The following is a 12,341-nucleotide window of genomic DNA, read 5'->3' as shown; positions in this document are numbered from 1 at the left end:
ACTCAGCGAGCTTGAAATGAATACATACATGCACCGTCCACCTCGTGATCGTGAATACAATGAAAATGACGCTCGTACCCCTACCATTCTCACCTGTGTTCAAATGGATCCCGATATTAGTAGTTGTGTGATTCCGAGACAAACTGGAATACCGAAATCAACTGTTTTGAGGATTTTGAAGACACATAAATATCATGTGTATCATATCACACTGAGACAGGCATTAACGCTGAAAGATACACAAATACACGTGCATTTCTGCCAATGAGCCTTGGAAATGATAAGAGGCGACAATGTTTTTTTTTAGATACAGTATGTTCACTGATGAAGCCACATTCAAAAACAATGGCAAATTAAATCATCATGATTGTCATTATTGGGCCCCTGTCAATCCACACTGACACAGACCCGTTGACAATCAACACAAAAGGTCGTTAATGGTCTGGTGTGAAATTTTAAAGGGTTACTTGATAGGACCGTATTTTTTTGACCGAAATGTTACTGGCGAATCTTGTTTACAACTTCTCTGTGATGATTTGTTGGAGCTAATGGAAGATGTTGATTTAGAGACTAGGCAACGAATGTGGTTCCAACAGGATGGAGCAGCTCCCCATTACACTAAAAATGTGCAGAACGTTTTAAATTTACAGTGCCCTGGTCCACGATAGGACGCGGCGGACCAATTGAGTGGCCTCCACGTTCACCAGACGTAACATCTCCTGATTATTTCTTGTGGGGTTATTTAAAAAATATTGTTTATGAAAGACACCCCACAACCAGAAATGGTATGGAGCAATACATTCGAAGAGTGTGTGCAGCCGTACCATGGGATGTGCTGCCCGAAATTGTGGACAACTTTTGCTGACAATTGACTTTATGCATTGAAGCTAATGGGGATAATTTTGAACAATTTCTTCGTGGCTTATTTCATTAATTAAGCACCCCAACATGTGAGAGGCAAGGGGACTCACAGTAATGAAGCACCTCACGGGAACATCATTCTACTACATCCATGTCGTCGTTCCTGGGTAACGCTAAAAGTACGATACAGTACATTTGGCACAAAAATAGCTTAATTTGGTGTAACGAAAGAATTGGTGCATGTTTTTTTATCGATTTGATGTGTCATTCTCGGATAATTCTAAATAAACCAGAGTTCTTCCCTAATTTTACTTTTTTCTCGATTTCAGCGCCACATGTCAATGGTTTAAAAAATGTTTCAGACAAAACTTGATTAGTTTTTTATGCAGTATCCGAATCTGCAATAAAAAAAATAGGGGTTTCCATTAACGATTTAAAAGTTACAGAATGTGATTTTTACTCTGCAGTGGAGTGTGCGCTGATATGAAACTTCCTGGCAGATTAAAACTGGGTGCCGGACCGAGACTCGAACTCGGGACCTTTGCCTTTCGCGGGCAAGTGCTCTATCAACTGAGCTACCCAAGCATGACTCACACCCCTTACTCACAGCACAGGTACTGGCAGTAGTAAAGCTGTGAGGGCGGAGTGTGAGTCGTGCTTCGGTAGCTCAGTTGGTAGAGCACTTGCCCGCGAAAGGCAAAGGTCCCGAGTTCGAGTCTTGGTCCGGCACACAGTTTTAATCTGCCAGGAAGTTTCGATTTAAAAGTTGCCTCCCACCCCACCCAATGGGGCGAGGGCTGCAGGTCACATGTAGTATCATTTGATGTCCCCCTTTGAGCTTACGAACTTGTCTTACCCACTATTTTTACCCGTTGTATAGTTTTCGAGATAATCTCATCCGAAACTTCAGATGGGCCACCCTGTACAAGAAAAGAAGTGTCACTAACCTGATAGAAATATGGATGGGTGGAATGAAGTGAACGACGATTTAGGATAATACTCAGTGATGAGTGTCAAGAAAAATTAACTATTAACAAATAGAATCCCCTTTTTATTGTAAATTTTCAGTACAAAATTATGTACAATTTAATATTATACACACAGCCAAGTTCCCAGTAAAACACCCATCCTTTCCTATATCACCACCTCCATTGTACTTAACACATAATGGTGCTGTTATAAGATGAGCTGTCCATTTCCTAATCTTCCTTCGTAATTGTCTACTTTCGTCCACTCCACATCACATCGAGCAGCAACACGGCAAAGATGCACGCAGGGCAGGAAGGCCGTCGAACCGCAGCCATTGCCATACTGCGAGCTCCGACACGAACTTTCTGGAACAGAGCACACACCGGTCAGAAAGGTGTTGATCACAGTTTACACAAGATATAAAATGATGAGCAAGGTGCTCAACACATTACAACTCTGGATCTTATTCTTCCGTGAGATCCCAGATCAGTTCAATAGGATTTACCTCTAGAAGAAATGGCAGCAATCCGAGGGGAACAAAACCGTTTTCTGGGAGTGCTTTCTGACTGGAACAAACAGGAGTAGTTTGGAACTCCTTAACTAAGGCCTTAAATATCACTTTCCTCAGATCTGGCTCATGATGATGTTGTTGTTGTTGTTGTTGTTGTTGTGGTCTTCAGTCCTGAGACTGGTTTGATGCAGCTCACCATGCTACTCTATCCTGTGCAAGCTTCATCATCTCCCAGTACCTACTGCAGCCTACATCATTCTGAATCTGCTTAGTGTATTCATCTCTTGGTCTCCCTCTACGATTTTTACTCTCCACGCTGCCCTCCAATACTAAATTGGTGATCCCTTGATGCCTCAGAACGTGTCCTGCCAACCGATCCTTTCTTCTGGTCAATTTGTGCTACAAACTCCTCTTCTCCCCAATTCTATTCAATATCTCCTCATTAGTTATGTGATCTACCCATCTTTATTTTCAGCATTCTTCTATAGCACCACATTTCAAAAGCTGCTATTCTCTTCTTGTCCAAACTATTTATCATCCACATTTCACTTCCATACATGGCTACACTCCACACAAATACTTTCGGAAACAACTTCCTGACACTTAAATCTATACTCGAAGTTAACAAATTTCTCTTCTTCAGAAACGCTTTCCTTGCCATTGCCGGTCTACATTTTATATCCTCTCTACTTCGACCATCATCAGTTATTTTACTCCCCAACTAGCAAAACTCCTTTACTACTTTAAGTGTCTCATTTCCTAATCTAATTCCCTCCGCATCACCCGACTTAATTCGACTACATTCCATTATCCTCATTTTGCTTTTGTTGATGTTCATCTTATACCTTCCTTTCAAGACACTGTCCATTCCATTCAACTGCTCTTCCAAGTCCTTTGCTGTCTCTGACAGAATTACAATGTCATCGGCGTACCTCAAAGTTTTTTATTTCTTCTCCATGGATTTTAATACCTACTCCGAATTTTTCTTTTGTATCCTTTACTGCTTGCTCAATATACAGATTGAATAACATCGGGGAGAGGCTGCAACCCTGTCTCACCCCCTTCCTAACCACTGCTTCCCTTCATGCCCCTTCACTCTTATAACTGCCATCTGGTTTCTGTACAAATTGTAAATAGCCTTTCGCTCCCTGTATTTTGCCCCTGACGCCTTCAGAATTTGGAAGAGAGTATTCCAATCAACATTACCAAAAGCTTTGTTGAAGTCTACAAATGCTAGAAATGTAGGTTTGCCTTTCGTAAATCTATTTTCTAAGATAATTGGTAGGGTCAGAATTACCTCACGTGTTCCAACATTTCTACGGAATCCAAACTGATCTTCCCTAAGGTCGGCTTCTACCAGTTTCTCCATTAGTCTGTAAAGAATTCGCGTTAGTATGTTGCAGCCGTGACTTATTAAACTGATAGTTCGCTAATTTTCACATCTGTCATCACCTGCTTTCTTTGGGATTGGAATGATTATATTCTTCTTGAAGTTTGCGGATAGGTCACCTGTCTCATACATCTTGCTCACCAAATACTAGAGTTTTGTCAGGACTGGCTCTCCCAAGCCTATCAGTAGTTCTAATGGAATGTTGTCTACTCCCCGGGTCTTGTTTGGACTCAGGTCTTTCAGTGCCCTGTCAAACTCTTCACGCAGTGTCTGGCTCATAACGTGTGTAATTACAGGCAAGTCACGGTGTTACAAATCAACAAAAGTAGTCCTCTGATGATCTGACCTCCTTGCACCTGGTTCTGTAGAGTGCAGATTAGTGAGGTCCTACTGCAATTGCTGTTTGTCTGAAATTGCTTTGTGATGTTAAGACTTGAACTGTTAGGTGTGAACCAGCGTAAAAAAAAAAAAAAAAAAAAAAAAAAAGAGAAGCTACAATCACATCATAAGACCTGTCAGCAGTTTGGTACCATGTACATACCAGCATAACAAATATGTCATTTCACATTTTTAAATTCCTTTTCACTCTTTTATTAATTACTGTTGTTCCCATTCCTTCTTTATATGGTGAGCTGTTTCTATGAAATGGGATAATTCACTAATTTGTTACAGTAAAATCACAGTTTTAAAATTTATCTTAAGAGAAGCAAGTCCCCGGCAGTACCTACAACCTGAAAAGTTGACTGTCCGTGCGGAATGACGGTCATAATAATGACCGAGTGTTTTGAGAACTCACAACTAGGTTCTGGAAAGAAAGGGAGCAAACATTAAAGAAATAGAAGCCAGATGGAATAAAGTATCCACCAATAAACACAGACACAATCACAAGAGCATTACACAGTGCTGTAACCACTTGCACCTCCCTCTGGAGGGATGCGTTGTTATTTTTGATGAACACTTGAGAAAATTTACAGGACCGGCATTTGAGGCTGACTGCAGAATGACTCTACGGCCGCCAATGTGCGTTTCGTGTAAGGATCACGAAGATAAGATAGGAGAAATTAGGGCTCGTACAGAGATGTGTGGGCTGTCATTTTTCCCTCACTCTACCTGTGAGGAAACAACTAGCAGTGGTAGAGGGTACCCTCCATCAAGCACCGTATTGTGGCTTTTGGAGTATGTATGTAGAACTATGCAGTGGCATCTTCTGATTAAAGGCAGATACTGCAAGCATCCTCAACAGCCACAGTCTTCTGGCAGAAAATTCTAAGAAATTTTGGTCTTAAGTCAAAGCAGTAGGTGGATCAAAACAAAATGTCCAGACACTCTCCAGACTAAAGGCCAAAATACTAAAAGTCTTTTTCCAAAGCTGTTTCAAAGAGGAAGACTGCACTGTAGTTCCTTCTCTAGATTGTCACACAGATGACAAAATAGTAGATATCAAAATAAAAGACAGAGGGATAGAGAAACAAGATAGCTCAAAAGAGGAAAGGCCGCTGGAGCTGATGGGATATCAGTTCGATTTTACACAGAGTACGCGAAGGAACTTGCCCTCCTTCTTGCAGCGGTGTACCGTAGGTCTCTAGAAGAGCGTAGCGTTCCAAAAGATTGGAAAAGGCACAGGTCATACCTGTTTTCAAGAAGGGACGTCGAACAGATGTGCAGAACTATAGACCTATATCTCTAACTTCGATCAGTTGTAGAATTTTGGAACACGTATTATGTTTGAGTACAATGACTTTTCTGGAGACTAGAAATCTACTCTGTAGGAATCAGCATGGGTTTAGAAAAAGGCGATCATGTGAAACCCAGCTCGTGCTATTCATCCACGAGACTCAGAGGGCCGTAGACATGGGTTCACAGGTAGATGCCGTGTTTCTCGACTTCCGCAAGGCGTTCGATACAGTTCCCCACAGTCGTTTAATGAATAAAGTAGTTGTAACAATGGAAAATTGTACTGAAATGCAGGAGGCTCTGCAGCGAATTGACGCATGGTGCAGGGAATGGCAACTGAATCTCAATGTAGACAAGTGTAATGTGCTGCGAATACACAGAAAGAAAGATCCCTTATCATTTACCTACAATATAGCAGGTCAGCAACTGGAAGCAATTAATTCCATAAATTATCTGGGAGCAGGCATTAGAAGTGATTTAAAATGGAATGATCATATAATGTTGAGTGTCGGTAAAGCAGATGCCAGACTGAGATTCATTGGAAGAATCCTAAGGAAATGCAATCCGAAAACAAAGGAAGTAGGTTACAGTACGCTTGTTCGCCCACTGCTTGAATATTGCTCGGCAATGTGGGATCCGTACCAGATAGGGTTGATGGAAGAGATAGAGGAGATCCAACGGAGAGCAGCGCGCTTCGTTAAAGGATCATTTAGTAATCGCGAAAGCGTTATGGAGATGATAGAGAAACTCCAGTGGAAGACTCTGCAGGAGAGATGCTCAGTAGCTCGGTACGGGCGTTTGCCAAAGTTTCGAGAACATACCTCCACCGAGGAGTCAAGCAGTATATTGCTCCCTCCTACATATATTTCGCGTAGAGACCACGAGGATAAAATCAGAGAGATTAGAGCCCACACAGAGGCATACCGACAATCGTTCTTTCCACGAACAATACGGGACTGGAATAGAAGGGAGAACTGATAGAGGTACTAAGGTACCCTCCGCCACACACCGTCAGGTGGCTTGCGGAGTATGGATGTAGATGTAGATGTAGACTGTGGTCTTTGATCATTTTCAAGTATTACACTGAAATGGTGTGTGTGTTTTCTCTCTCTAACTGAGTTCCCCATCAAGTATCAGGTGTTGCGCAGGTATGCATATGCTCCAATCTTCTATTAGCCCATCTCCTCTTTCTCCCCCCTGCCTCTGCCCACTAGCTCCTTCACCCCTTCTCCGTTCATCACTTCCGCTCGCTCTCTCTCTCTCTGCCTCCTCCTCCCCATCTATCTACCAGCTCTTTCCCTCTCGGTCCATCTCATCCTCTTCCTTTTCAGTGTCAATTTGCTTCTCTCTCTATTTCTCTCCTCCACTCTCTTCTCTCTGTTCCTCTTCCCCCCCCCCCCCCTCTCCCGCTCCTCCCTCCCTGTCCATATCCCCTTCCCTATCTCTGTCCATCCTTCCTCCCCTATCTGTGCTTATTTCCTCCTCCCCCCCCCCCCCCCCCCCCGAACACAAATTATGTCACAAGAATTTCATGATTTTTGGAGCCCACTCCCCTCCTTGTCACAGGTGGTAACATTTCTGTGACACTCCTCCCCTGGTCTGACATTATATTTTTGCACTTTTAAACGTTGAAATTATTAAATTAAAACAGTGTTTCCGGAATTACTACATGATGTATACCTGGACAAGAAAAAAAATGTTCTTATTTTTCTCGGATTTCCCAGTTTAAAATACACTTTCTCCCTTTCTGTGTTAAGTGACAGTATACTTTTCCTCGTCACTGTAAAACTTATCAATACTTAGCATGTTTATCTACACAGACGTATAATTTGCCAGCACTTTAGAAAACGAAACCCGGGGGGGGGGAATCACATTTTGGAAAGATCTTTCATGTGCAGCAACATGTGCGCTGCATTTATTCGTGTTACGGAGGTATAAATTCGAATTCCACCAAACACTGCATGTTAATTTCCGAAGCAATGAAATCGAGATTGCGATGCGCTTTTGTAAGCCAGTCATAGCTCATGTCACGTGATCTCGCCAGTCGATGACAGCACAGGACACGTGATTTAGTCAACCAATAGCAAGGTTACTCTTAAGTAGCGTGAACGCACAAAAAAGAAAAGTTAATGGTTTAAATTAATATACAAAGCTTTCACAAATAATATTGGTCTCTAAGATTAATAAGCTGCAAGAGAAGCTAAGCTTCCACATATAATGTTGATGGCTCGAAATTCTTCTAGATGGTCATCCTCAAAGAGTTTGTTTTTAAATGAGAGTCAAACGCTCTGTGATTTAAGAAATTCATCGTACATTCTCGCACATAGTTCATCTTGCGTAAAAGGAAATTTACTTTGAAAGTAATACTTTTCAAACCACCATTTACGATGACACAGGAACCCCGCATGTTCGTATGTGTATAACATTAAAAGATCTTGCATTATGTCATAAAAGAAACAAGACATCAAAGGACACTTCAAGAGCATCGGAATTTCGAGAACCATACTAAAATGCATAATTCGCCTAAAACTGCACAATCGTATGTTTAGATTCGGATGTAAATTTTCTTGAGTACCAGTACTGCATTATCTCATGTTCGGTTCTTTATTATGGCATAATGTCATAAGTGCTAGAAGATGAAAAACGTGCACTTGAAATGCAGCGAACAGTTGAAACTAGCCAACAGTGTGAAATTAAACACTTCGTTTCAAATAAATTGACTGCCTCGGTGCAAAAGACTAATAAAAGCCAAATCTCTTTAGCAAACTGACAAAAATAACTTCATTGTTCTGCAAGGCGATTAATGCCTGACTGTCATAAAGGTGGAAATAAAACCTGAAACTAACAACATATTTTAGCCTTCCATAATTATGTGAATGTATTTTAATTCATTTGGTAGCTCCCGGCCACAGAAATTCGTTTTCTTTCCATTTGATGTGAGAGCAATAAACAAAGTGGAAACAGCAAAATCACTAAATGTAAACACAGGTCACGTGGAGACAACCCACCTCCCCACCACAACTCAGACTGCTCTGTGGATCAGCCCCGGATCTACGATATTTCCGAACTGGGACAATACTAGATAGTGGCACCCACACACACTCCTGTAGCCAGCAGCGGGAAAAGGTACTTCTCAGAGGTAAGGCGATTAATGCCTGACTGTCATAAAGGTGGAAATAAAACCTGAAACTAACAACATATTTTAGCCTTCCATAATTATGTGAATGTATTTTAATTCATTTGGTAGCTCCCGGCCACAGAAATTCGTTTTCTTTCCATTTGATGTGAGAGCAATAAACAAAGTGGAAACAGCAAAATCACTAAATGTAAACACAGGTCACGTGGAGACAACCCACCTCCCCACCACAACTCAGACTGCTCTGTGGATCAGCCCCGGATCTACGATATTTCCGAACTGGGACAATACTAGATAGTGGCACCCACACACACTCCTGTAGCCAGCAGCGGGAAAAGGTACTTCTCAGACGCGACTCAACTGCGCATGCGCAAGAGCCCGCCCGCAACTGCTCAAATGAATCTAATGTAAAAACATCTGTCACGTCATGCTCATCGGAGGCAATTTGTTGTTAGGAAGCACTACATATTCTTCCTAAACCCTTTGACACACTTTGGCTGGCAGACACTTGTATGAGCACTGTGTTTTGTTGCTGTATACGGCGCATTTCCTTTGCGACTTAAGTTTTATTTTAGTTTTTTTTTCTTTTGTCGAAATTTTTTTTTTACTGCAGTACTATTCTGCAGAAGTGGAATACAGTAATATCCTTCGTTAGAGTATTGGTTCTTACCAGTCAAAATCACGAAAATTTTACTGTTAACTAAACAACGAAAAATTCCTGGAATTCTAAAAAATTCCCAGGTTTTTCCCAGTTTTCTACCGGATGAAAAAATTTCCGGGTTTTTCCCAGATGTCCCAGGTCGTGTACACGCTGTATTATACATTTCTACATAAAATCTCCTTTTCTTCATAAAATCAATAATAAACAAAACATTTTTAGAAAATTTATAAAACATAAAAAATCAAATGAATGATACCAAATTTAATCTTGTGTCCAAGGACTTTGAACCCATTCTTTTACATTAATTATGATGGGCAAAGCAGTCATTGTCTACATCATCTTTAACCATCATTTATCAAACAAAGAACTTCTCTGGCATGTATAGCTGCAATTCTTTTAAGATGAATCCTCCTACTGGGTAAAACCTCTTGTTAGCTCTTATGTGATTGAATTTGTTGGTTAGTGGGTTTGTATGATCAAAGACATAGGCCACAGATGCCACATGATCATTTAAATAAGTATGCCCTGACATTGGAGCAATAGCTATCATACAGAACTTTTCAAATGTGATGATGCTCGGAGATCCAAAGATAGCTGTAATAACAATGGAGCAAATTTAGTTTTGGAGTCATCACTTCCTACAGGTACATACCTGTCTGAAGTCAAAACAGTTGGTGGTAAAAACCCCTCTCATAATAACCACCACAATCTAGATAGTCACACACCACAAAATGCACCAACATCGCATTTTACAATTTGAAAAAAATAATTTGATTCACACACTTGTGACTGTACGATATCCAGTCCGGTATCTCTTGGCACAAAGTATACGTCAACCACAGGAAAATTGCCACTCACCAGTTACCTCCAAATATTAGCCGGCATAATGTCTGTTCTCTCAAAATTCTGTGTTTCTAGCTCCAAGTCAGTAGTTTGATTGCAGGAATCAAGATGTGAACTGAAACTGTCACGTTTCAACAAAACACAAGTAATTTCGCGACTAAGAGGCACCGTTTGTCACTCCACTCTGTTAAATGTAATTCTTCCTGGAGCATCTGTGGTAATGTAGATTCCAAGGCAAAATCTTTAAAATGTTGTTCGGATAAAACTATAACTCACTCGTATTGTGGATTTGCGTCGGAACGACCATCGCAAATGAAAAGAAACACGAATTTTACAAAACCTTCTCGAGTTATCATTAACTTTTCAAAAGCTGGTAAATAAGAAAGTCTATGTATATCTGTGCCACGAGTCTCTGCATTAGAGGAAGAATTTTTTTCCACTATGAATGTGTCACAGCTTTAGGTTTCCCCGCCCTTCTTTATCACAATACTTGCACAAACGGAGGGAATAAGTTTATTCTTTTTAGTGACCACAAAATCGTGATCTGGAAATTTTACATGGTAGTCAATGTGCATTAACAGTAATGCTTGAGCATTTTTTGCTGTAATACCTAAAGGCACACACGCTCTGTCATCGACACGAGGGTTGTCCACGAAGGAGGGTCTCCGAAGAACTCCCGTCGGCAGGTTATACAGAACGAAAGGCCACCCTCATGTCGCCAGCACTACGAGAGATCTCATCACCAAATTCGGGTGGGAAATCACTGACCATCCTCCATACAGTCCTGATATCACTCCCAGTGACTACCATTTGTTGCCCAACTTGAAACAACACTTGGGGGGTGTGGGGTTGGGGGGACGGAATTCTCAAGCGACATAGAGTCGGATGCAGCTGTAGATTCCTTCCTGCACGGTTCTGTGGGAGAGTGGTACAACCCAGGTACGAAAAATCTTCCACAGCATCTACAAAAATGCATCAGTCGCGATGGGGACTATGTTGAATAATAGCGAAAAGTCCAAGCTTTCAGAATCTATAATTGGTTTTGCAATAAAATGATGTTTCCTGTGTGAAAAAGCACTGGAGACCTTAATTTACGGACAGCGCTCATAGGTTTCGAGAATGAGATATCCACTCTGCAGTGGAGTGTGTGCTGATATGAAACTTCCTGGCAGATTAAAACTGTATGCCGGACCGAGACTCAAACTCGGGACCTTCGCCTTTCGCGGGCAAGTGCTCTAGTTCTGCAAGGTTAGCAGGAGAGCTTCTGTGAAGTTTGGAAGGTAGGAGGTGAGGTACTGGCAGAAGTAAAGCTGTGAGGACGGGGCGTGAGTCGTGCTTGGGTAACTCAGCTGGTAGAGCACTTGCCCGCGAAAGGCAAAGGTCCCGAGTTCGAGTCTCGGTCCGGTACACAGTTTTAATCCGCCAGGAAGTTTCAGCCCTCATAGGTAAAAATAATACTTGACCAGGACCCTAAACTGAAGCTAAAGATTCAAGGTTTCTTACTGTAGCTGAACAAAAATTTGGCATCTTTATGCTTAAAATTAAGTGCACAGTGTGGTTTGCACAGTTTAACAGGGGCAGTTACAACTTTTCCCCCTCTTTGCTCTGTACTGACTCCTTTGGAATCTTATGATCGACTGATAATATAGCCTTTTTACATAGCTTGTGAGTCATCCAGTGTTTTGTAACATGTGACAGTTTCAGTCTGACATCGATCACCAGCTGCACCATCAAAAACTGCAATCTCCTTTACGACTTCAAGTAAATCTTAATGATTTCCTTCTATTCTAGACTGACTGACAGTATTTTGAATTTTAAGAGCTGCTGCTAAGTAAGAATTACTTTCAAAAATTTGTAGAATTCTTAGTTTTTTAGACTCTCAATTATTCTCTGTTATTCAGCTGTGTTGATCTTTCTTCACTATGTTTATTTCCTGCTGTATGCCTTTCCTTAATGCTGTTGTTTTGTTTTTTTTTTCCTCCATCTGGTACCATAGCAACACCGCACACTAACAGCAAGCTACTGAGCTCAGATTCTAGTACTACAATTTCATTCTTAGAAGTATTCTGACTAGGTGTTCATTTAGGTGCTGTCTGAGAACTGACTTCCACTTGGCTGAATACCAATATCATTAATGTGTTCTGGTATGTCCTGTTGGGTTTCTTTTTACAGTTAAAAACAATCATGTAAAATGATAAATATGGAGATTTCACACAATATGTATACTTAATCACCCTGAACAATTCAGCTACGCAATAGTGACGACTGCAATGAAATCGACCTCGTACCTTCCCAG

General features: G+C 41.2%; 1 protein-coding gene across 3 annotated transcripts in view; it reads right to left on the bottom strand.

Moving 5' to 3' along the window:
- Nucleotides 1-1,891: 1,891 nt before the first annotated feature.
- LOC124720113 (peroxisomal carnitine O-octanoyltransferase) overlaps nucleotides 1,892-12,341 on the bottom strand; it is a 245,074-nt gene continuing 234,624 nt past the window's right edge. For 2 of the 3 annotated variants that reach the window (XM_047245407.1, XM_047245408.1), the window contains exon 14: nucleotides 1,892-2,195. The gene's annotated coding sequence lies outside the window, so the exon portion shown is untranslated. The remainder of the gene's footprint in view (nucleotides 2,196-12,341) is intronic. The other variant, XM_047245409.1, reaches the window with a different exon arrangement.

Source organism: Schistocerca piceifrons, chromosome 11 (genome assembly GCF_021461385.2).
Source record: "Schistocerca piceifrons isolate TAMUIC-IGC-003096 chromosome 11, iqSchPice1.1, whole genome shotgun sequence".
Lineage (NCBI taxonomy): Eukaryota > Metazoa > Arthropoda > Insecta > Orthoptera > Acrididae > Schistocerca > Schistocerca piceifrons.
The sequence above is the reverse complement of the archived record's forward strand: the minus strand, read 5'-3'. Positions and strand labels throughout refer to the sequence as shown.